Below are 9,782 nucleotides of genomic sequence, written 5' to 3' on the forward strand. Positions count from 1 at the left end.
TTGGAAAGACACACAGAGCACTCCTAGGCTCATACCCAACCTGCTGAGTTGTTTATCTACAAATAACAGACGACATCTGCTGGGCCTGGTGTCTGTGACTCAGTCAGGCTAGGTGGGGATCCATAGCAACCCCTTAGCAGCCACCAATCAGCATGAAGCAGGGAAAATTCCTGGGATTCCAAATGACCCTTATATTAGTTTATGGTGGTTGATAACATCTTGGGAAACCATACAATTCAGCATACACTCCCCTTGTGGCCTAAGCCAGTCTGTTCAAATGAATACCCATCTTGAACTAATTAATCACGCTTACCCAACTTGTTCCCAGGAGTGAATGTGCTAATCATGTTTTACAGTTGTTTATGATTTTCCCAAGGTGTGAGATGATTTGCTAAGAGATGCTATGATGTATGTGGGGTTCCTGCCTTCCAAAAGGGTTATAAAACTGCTAACCCTGGGCTCAGGGCCTCTAAGCCACCAGTTGCTGTATGTGTGGAGGAGTGAGCTAGATTGCAATAAACATCTCTTTGGTGCTTACATCGATCTTGGTCTCTGGTGGTCTTTTGGGGGTCCCATATTTGAGCATAACAGTCTCTCCTGGAACCCATTGTAAAAGAAGACACCATTCCAGTTCTCCAGGACTGTAGTTTTATAGCACAAAAGGTTGCAAAAGGGGGGTGTCTTGAGAACTTACACGAATAACAGGATTTCATAAGCATAATACAAATGCAGGTAGTAAGTTAATGGTCTAAATGGTTCAGCACTCAGGGAGTAAATTTAGATAACAACATCAGAATTTATGATGCACCACTAAAGTTTCAGAGTGAGTTGTTATTTGGTCATGGAAAGCCAGAATTTATGAGTCATCACTAAAGTTTCAGAGAGGGTTGTTATCTCATCAGGGAAAACCAGACATAGATGAGTTCAAGGCACTGGAAGGCATTTCAAGCAAGGTTACAAATCAAGGTAATTTATAATGAAGCAGAAATTAACTTTTCATGCCTTTGTGATGAGATGGCTTCCAATCTTAAATGAAAATTAGGCTGGATTTTTCACTTGCTATAGCCATAGCTTTTAAAGCATATGTTTCATACTTTAAAAGTATGAGCATTAAATTATTAATATTGATTACTACTAATTTTTTAAAAGACAGAATAAAATAGGAAATTAGATATTTGTTATTAAATGCATAAAAATTTTGATTAATATATTAATAATATGAACATGGAAAATTTTGACAATGATAAGAAGACATTTAATATAAGGGCTTCAATATTATAAGTCCTCATGTTCAATGGGTCATCCTTCAATGATTTTTTCATTTTTTAGGTCATTTTGAATTACACTTCTTCAAATGTTTGTGAAGTTTAAAAATTTAAGATTTTGTATTCTGTAAAGTAGAAAAATGGCAGATTTGAACTTCTGTCAGGATTTTAAACTTGTAAGCCATGTGGGGCATCTTAGCACTTATTTTTCATATTTGCACACAGTCCAATTCTATAGAGGAATCAGTAGGAGACATAGTATACTGTCCTGAGAAAAGAGAAACATAGTCTACTATACTGAGAAAAGAGAAATTGCCTTAGGCTATTTCTAAAGCTTTCAACTTTTCTAACTTTTCAGAATTTCTGGTGATTTAAAAAATTATTTATTTTAACAAATGAATAGTTTGAAATTAATTATCTATCTTTCCTGCATTATTTTTCACTTTCATTGATTTTTTTTAAAAGAAGTAACAGTACAGAATTCCAAAAGTCTTCCATGTATATTTAAAGTTATGATTCCAATGATCAAGATAGAAAGCAGGAGCAAAACATCATCTAGTTTGGTGGTTCTGTCTCAAACTAGAGAGTTACTTATTTCTGCCATTATTCACTAGGTTCCTGAGGTTCCAGAAATCACCAACCAACACAGAGAAATGTCTTTTTAGTTTGTTTCTCACAACCAATTCAAGCTAACATACACTAGTAGCACTATAGTTTCAGATCAAAGTGTGTTTCTAAATAATAAAATATATATACATAAACATATAAATAAATATAAAATAAAATATAATACTAAATAGATTTTTTTCCTCGATAATCATTTTGTAAATATTTCCCTTTAGACACAGTTCTGGAAACAAAGTGTCACAAGTAAGACATAAATCCTACATTGCTACACAGAGTAATTAAGGCACATACTAAGAGCTTGGTATAAAACATAGAGACAAAAATAACTAGAGAACACCATAGAGAATTATACCTAAGTGCTAAGCAGCAAATTCATAGTCTTTAAGTACATGAAGAGACAAGTTATCATAGCAGATTTTATAACTCAGTTGTTGCTAATATACAGAGATAGAGATATTTATTAAGAGATGGTTTTATGCAGATTTTTGGTTTAAAAAGGGAAAGATCAAATAATGTAGGTGATTCAAACATGAGCAATAATATTTTTTTGCATTCAGTACCTTTTTTGAAGATATATGAATTATAATTAGTTCCAACCAGTAAAATGCAGAAATAGTCTAAAGATAATTCACTGTGAGTAAAACTACTTAAAAAGAGAACCAAAACCAATCCAAATGTTTATTCCTGACAAAAAGACAGCTTCTTTGAACCATTTATGTAGATATGATTTTTTGTAATAAATATTTTGGTGACTTTTTTTGCATATTACTTAATATATTCATGCTTCACATTTTCTCTTTTTTTACTATTTTACTACCTATATTCTGAAAGAAATAAAATTTCTACCTCCTAAACTCTCTTGATATTTGAGAGATCTTTTATATCATTTCTATAATGAATACTGTGCTTTCAGTAAGGAATGACTATTCTTATGCACCTGGCTCATTTACAGGAGTTTTGTTGTGTTCTTTGGTTTTATTTACAGTAAAGTTAAAAAAAAAAGGTTAATGTTAAACCAAAACACAAAGTAAAGACCACCAACTCCAATTTTAAATCAAATTAAATCAAGATTGTATTGTGTAGACAAAAGCTGGCCAGGACTGTCTCTTACAAGACCCCATGCTAGAGATCATCCCCCTGATCTTCAGGAAAATATTTTTACAGCACAAAAAGTTACAAAGGAGGTGGGTGCTAAGGTACTTACAGCTAACAAGATTTTGAAAATCATAATATAAAGGCAGATAGCAGGTTAAGGATCTACATGGCTAACATTTCAAGGGAGGGAATAAATTCAGCTCCAGACTTAGAATTTATGAGCTGTCACTGAGATTTAGAGAGAATTGTTATTGGGTCAGTGGGAGCTAGAATTTATGAGGCACTAGTAAAGTTTTAGAGAGGGTTGCTATCTGGTAAGGGATAGCCAGGCATAGGTGAATTCAAAACACAGGTAGAAATTGCAAGCAAGTTTAAAACATCAAAATATTGTCAGGCCAAAGAGAAATTTTAGTTTTCTTATAGAAAACAGAAATAAACATTTTACCTCTGAAAGCTCTGAGAGAAGATTTTATTTTTTGTATTTTCTCACATCTAATGGCTTTTGGCATTCCTTTGTTTGTGAGCATTAATGCTTCTCTTCTGTGTTCACGGGGCTTCCAAACCAAACAATATAGGTAAGCCCTTCTCATAGGGAAGATGTTGCTAACATAGCAAGTAACTACCTTTTAACCCACAAGGTTTGACAACCATATTATAGGATATGAAAGACCCTCCAATATGCTTGTTCTTCCAACCATTGTTGGCAAAGACTTACAAAAGTCAATTCATTGCACAGAATGAGTCAGGTGGATCTCTGCTCTGCAGTCCAGAACAGGAGGTAAAAGATCCCCCAAAGGGAGTTTAGACAGGGCTTTACATGACATAGCTGACAAAATCCTAAAAACAAGAGAAAACATAAGTTCAGAGAGAACCATACCCACATAATCTCATTTGACAGAATCAAATTCATTAGAGCAACAGATGACCGAGGCAAATCTAAAGGGATTTAACTATATTTTCTTTTTCTAAATTGCTATTAATGTCTCCCACAATTATAGAGTTCTGGATCTCCTCAGTTACTACTTTATCATTACCTTCAACCTACAATGCATGAGGCATACTGAATTTACCCTACTCATGTACTTATCACTTATTTTTTTGTATAGAAATGCATATGAATATGAATATATTTTTCCCACATTTCTAAGATTCTACCCTGAAAATTTCTGTGACATCACTTTCCTGAAATGCATTTTCATTATTTCATGTCAGTTCATCTAACTATTCCATATCATGTGTTGGAAAAGATGAGACCACCCTAAGGCCCTTCTTATTTGACTATTTATGAACTATAATTAAAGGTCAACCTCAGTACCTCCACAGAACTTATGTCTCATTCACCTTTCTCATTCATAGTGCTTTTTTTTTAAGTAGGTAGCAGAAATTTTATTTTGAAGAAGAGTAATGATTTAAAGCCATTCAGTGTACTTTAGCGGATCCCAAAAACCTATGTTTGTGGTTCTTAAACAACCTTACGACTGAAAGACCTGGATTATACTCCAGGTTGGACACTGATACTATGCTTCCAATGGAAATGGTTTCTTGGTTATGAATATTGTCTTTCCCTTTCTTCTATAGTCTTGGAAATGTGTAGATTGTGTGAAGTTTTAGAATCACTATTTTCAACACACTTAGCATGGACCTATTTGATAATAGAAGACATCTATATTCTGAAAAAAAAAGGCCCTTCACCAAGGCCTAAAGAAGTGATAAAATAGTCTCTGGAAAGAAATAACAGTCATCCATTAGATTATTTTTAAAAAATACTAAGAATAAGTTTAGTTAGTAATGCATTACTGTACTAGGAAAAGTGATATAAATGCAATTTCAATTTTTAAAGTTTTTTTCTGATTACTACAAAGAGAGTATAAAAAGCTGGTTACATGGGCTGGAGTTGTGTCTCAGTGGTAGACTACTTTGCTAACATGTGCAAAAGCACTGAGCTTGATTCTCAGCAATACATATAAATATTATTTGTTTTATTTTTTAAATACATGACAGCAGAATGCATCGTAATTCTTATTACACATATAGAACAATTTTTTCATACCTCTGTTTGTATATAAAGTATGTTCACATCAATTCCTGTCTTCAAATTTGTACTTTATTTTTTTAAAGAGAGAGAGAGAGAGAGAGAGAGAATTTTAATATTTTTATTTTTTAGTGCTCGGCGGACACAACATCTTTGTTTGTATGTGGTGCTGAGGATCAAACACTGGCCGCACGCATGCCAGGTGAGCGCATTACCACTTGAGCCACATTCCCAGCCCCATACATGTACTTTAGATAATAATGTCTATCACATTCCACAATCCTTGCTAATTTTTACTCAACACTCCTACACTGGCTACTTCACATAAACTGCCTCAGGGATTTAATGCAGTAATCAAAAAATTTTCTGCAGCCTATGCAGTTCTGTTGGAATGGCTATTATAAAAATCTAAAATTGTCATGCATGGTGGCATATGCCTGAAATTCTAGAAGCTATGGAAAATGAAACAGGTGAATTGTTAGTTCAAAGACAGCCTCATTAACATAACAAGGCTACAATCAACTTAATGAGAGCCTGTCTCAAAATATAACATAAAAAAGAATGTGGATGTATCTCAGTGATATGCAACTCTGGGTTCAATATTCAGCACCAAACCATACAAAACCAAGCAAATATCTCATAATTAATAGGGATTCCACAGTACACAAATATGTAAAAATGTTGGTGACATTTTTAAATACATTTAATAAATATATTTTAAATAAATTTAATAAATATCTTTTATAAAAGGGTTAAGATTCTTTAAAAGCCCTAAACAAAAATGCACATAATCCACTAGTAATAACTTGGGGTAGAAGTGCAAGGTCGTACATGCCTGTACTCCCAGTGGCTTAGGAGAATAAGAGGTAGAAAACTAGGGGTTTATTCTCAAGTTAAAGACCAGCCTCAAGAACTTGGCAACGTCCTAAGAAACCCAGTGAAACCCTCTCTCAAAAATCAATCAATAAATAAAAGTGTTGGAGATTGGGTATGTAGCACACTGGTAAAATTCCCTGGGGTTAATCTCCATTATTTAAATAAATAAAAAATATAAATTATAATTCTTGTTTAAAAAAAATGCCATACAATCCACTAATAATAACTCTTGGTATATATGTAAAAAATTTGGATTCCTTTTGCTAAATATATTGCCACACATCTATTTTTATTGTAACTTTATTCACAGTATCTAATAAAAGGAAACAAATGAAGTACCTTTTAGATAGAAAGTATATCAGAAAATGCCATCCAGTTGCAACGCATCCAATTAGTCCATCCCTTCAGAAGCTACATACTTAAAATTCAAACTGGTCCCTAGAATGCAAGACTGAGATAGTGGTGTTTTCTAAATACTCCAAAAAATTTGGAATCTCTGAGAACCTTGTTTCAGATATTCTAAAACTCAGAACTAGGTCATATGGGAAGTCAGAATGAGAACACAACACACAGTAAATTCTTTAATGGGGAATCTTAACTCAGACACTGTCATAACCAAAAGCAGTGTTGGAGATAAAAAATAGAATTTGTTTCACTATTATGTATTCAAATCAATTATATATTAGAAAAAAGTTAAGGCTACTGGTTAAAATCTACCTATAACAGGTATTAAAAATGTAGCAGGGGCTGGGTGTGTGGGTGCAAGCCTGTAATCCCAGTTGCTGAAGAGGCTGAGAAAGAGTTAACAGAAGTTCAAAACCAGCCTTAGCAGAAGCGAGGTGCTAAAAAACTCAGTGAGATCTTTTCACAAAATAAAGTAAAAAACAAAACAAAACAAAAATCCTGGGGATTTGTCTTAGTAGTGTTTATGAGTTCAATCTCCAATATCCCCAATAAAATATGTTCCAGGGGGCTAGGGCTGGAGCTCAGTGGAGCTCTTGTCTGACACATGTGAGACACTGGAATCAATTCTCAGCTCCACATATAAGTAAATAAAACATAAGGTCTATCAACACCTTTATATATATAGTACCAAGATATTGACATGGACTTTGATCTAATTTGCCTGTACTTTAGCCCTTAAGATTGAAGTTGGCAAGGCATAATGGTGCATGCCTGTAATATCAGCTGTTTACAAGACTGAGAAATAAAATTAATGAATTCAAAACCAATCTCATCAATGGTGAGGCACTAAGCAACTCAGTGCAACCCTGTCTCTAAGTAAAATACAAAATAGCGGTATGAATGTGGCTCAGTGGTAGAGTGCCTCTGACTTCAATCCCTGGTTTCTCCCCCCCAAAAAATGGGACTGAGTAAATAGCTCAGCTTGTAGAGTGCTTGCCTTCTAAGTATGAGGCCCAAGGGTCAATCATCAGTACAGAGAGTGAGTGAGTGAGAGAGAGAGACAGAGAGAGAGAGAGAGGGAGAGAAAGATTGAACTTGCATGTAATTTAAATTCAAGTTACACCCACTTCTATTTTTTCCTACCACACAAGAATAAAAGCGTTTCTTGAAATGTTTGGAATGTTTCTGTGGGTTATTTATTAATTTATTTATTATTTACTTATTTTTATTTGGTGCTGAAGATCGAACCTAAGACCTTGCATGTTATAGGTGAGTGCTCTATCACTGAGCCACAACCCCAGCCCCTTATGTGGGATATTTTAATGAAATGGTCTGACCATAAATAAGTAAATAAACAAATTAATTAATAAATAAATACACCCTCAACTGATGACCCATTACAGTTTTTAAAAAATTTTTAAATGGGACACATAAACCTCATTTAGGAGAGATTCATTCATTTAATGTCACCTAATATTATTCTGCTTTTTTCTCATGTGAAAATCTCAGAATGATAAATGAAAATCTTTTAAAAATGTCCTCCAGTTCTTGAAGAAAAACATTATAAATTATGCATACATTTGAAATAAAACATGGGGAAATAATGATTAATAATGCTGAAAGTGGAGTTTTTAGATGAACCAAAATTTCTCAGTTTTCCATGAATCTGGGTGCTTGTTTCATAAATTTTGAATAAAAAAAATTATTTAAGCAAGAAGAAATAGAACGGCCACCATGTTGTATGAGGATTGATATCAGAAAAAAAATCATTTTTGTGTGCCATCTTAGAAGTTTACTGATGGTTTTGGGCAGAACATGGAGCATAATGCATTTAAAATAGGCTTTGGAAAAGGCATCCTGACTACCATGTGGGTTCACTTTTATTCTTTCTGTGACCCATATTTTTTCCTTCAAATTCAATAAGGAATCACTCCTGGGACAAAGGACTTTCTAGAAGGTGTTCCCACAAGAGGGATTCAAAGTCTTTTGCTTTTGAAATAGGCCTTAATGGTGCTCATTAACATCTTTCAGTTAGCCACCAGGTGTCTTTGAGTGAGGCCCATTATCTGCATTACATGGTCATTATTAAACTTATTCTCTGTGAACAGAGAACCCTAGTTTTGGATATGTGAACAGAGAGTTAGAAAACTAGGGGTTTATTCTGAGACCTATGGAGAGATAAGGTGAAGTTCTGGATTTCAGGTTTTTGTTCTGGATTTGAGATACTGCTTCTGCTACATTTAAAAATCTCAGGACTCATGAAGAGAATGAGTTAAAAGCCAGCATCATCAAATGTGTGAGGCCCTAAAAACTTCAAAGTGACCCTGTTTCTAAATAAAAATATTAATAAAGGATCGGAATGTGAATCAGTAGATGAACACCTCTGGGTTGAATTTCTGGTACCAAAAAAAAAAAACAACAAACAAACACACACACACACACAAAAATAATAAACAAACAAACCAACAAACAAACCCTCATGAGTAACAAGCCCTAAAATCAGCAGCCTCTCTCAAGCTTGAATACAACAAATGTAGTTGTGGTTCTCTCCTGGTAATTATCTCAGTCTTCATTATGCATTCTGGAGACATGCTGGAATCATGGGACATGGAAGCCCACAAAGGGCTTTAGAAAAAAGCTGGAAACACCTTACAATTATGGAACAAAATGCCCAGGTTTTCAACTGCTGATCTAAGCCTCACTAGACAAGTCAGAGGGAGGTGATCGCTAAGTTACCACAGAGAGACCCTCTGGCCACAAGACTCTGGAGAGGACCATGAGGACTCCCTAGCTATGACTACCAGTTTCCACCATTGCCACTTCTGTCAGCTTTAAGCCACCTTCCTAACCAGTCTCAAGATAACAAGGCACACTTACCATTTCCTGGCTCTCAGGGTTCTCAGTGTTCTCCCTGTGATTTGTTTTCAGTTTCTGCATAGCACAGACACCTGGGCTTGAATCCAGGACAGAAGCCAAAAAAAAGATTGAAAAAATGGTGGGCTTCAGACACCAAGGGAACAGAAGATTGTGGACGCCCTTCCCCTCATCACCAGCTGCATGAGGGTTGGACAGTTCTCACCTAAGAGACTGATTGGTCAAGGCTTCATGCCCTGCCTCCAACCTGAGCCAAATGGGTGCAGAATCAAAGGCTGAATGACAGGCTGCTCCATTGTCACTGTTAAAAGACTATAGATCAGGGCTGAGGATAATTCTTAGTCAGTAGAGTGCTTGTTTTGCTGATTAAGGTCATGGATTCAATCCCTTGCACTACACACACACACACTTCCCCCCCCCAAAAAAAATAAGTAAAGGACTTTGGGGACGAGGGTTATGGATAAGAGGTAAAGCACTTCTCTAGCATGCGTGAGGTACTGGTTTGAACACCCAGCACTGCATTAAAAAGCCACCCAAGAGAGGATGTGGCTCAAATGGTACAGCACTCCCTGGCATGCGGGTGGCCCAGTAATGATCCTCAGCACCCC

The sequence above is a fragment of the Callospermophilus lateralis genome, unplaced genomic scaffold (genome assembly GCF_048772815.1).
Source record: "Callospermophilus lateralis isolate mCalLat2 unplaced genomic scaffold, mCalLat2.hap1 Scaffold_153, whole genome shotgun sequence".
Classification (NCBI taxonomy): Eukaryota; Metazoa; Chordata; class Mammalia; order Rodentia; family Sciuridae; genus Callospermophilus; species Callospermophilus lateralis.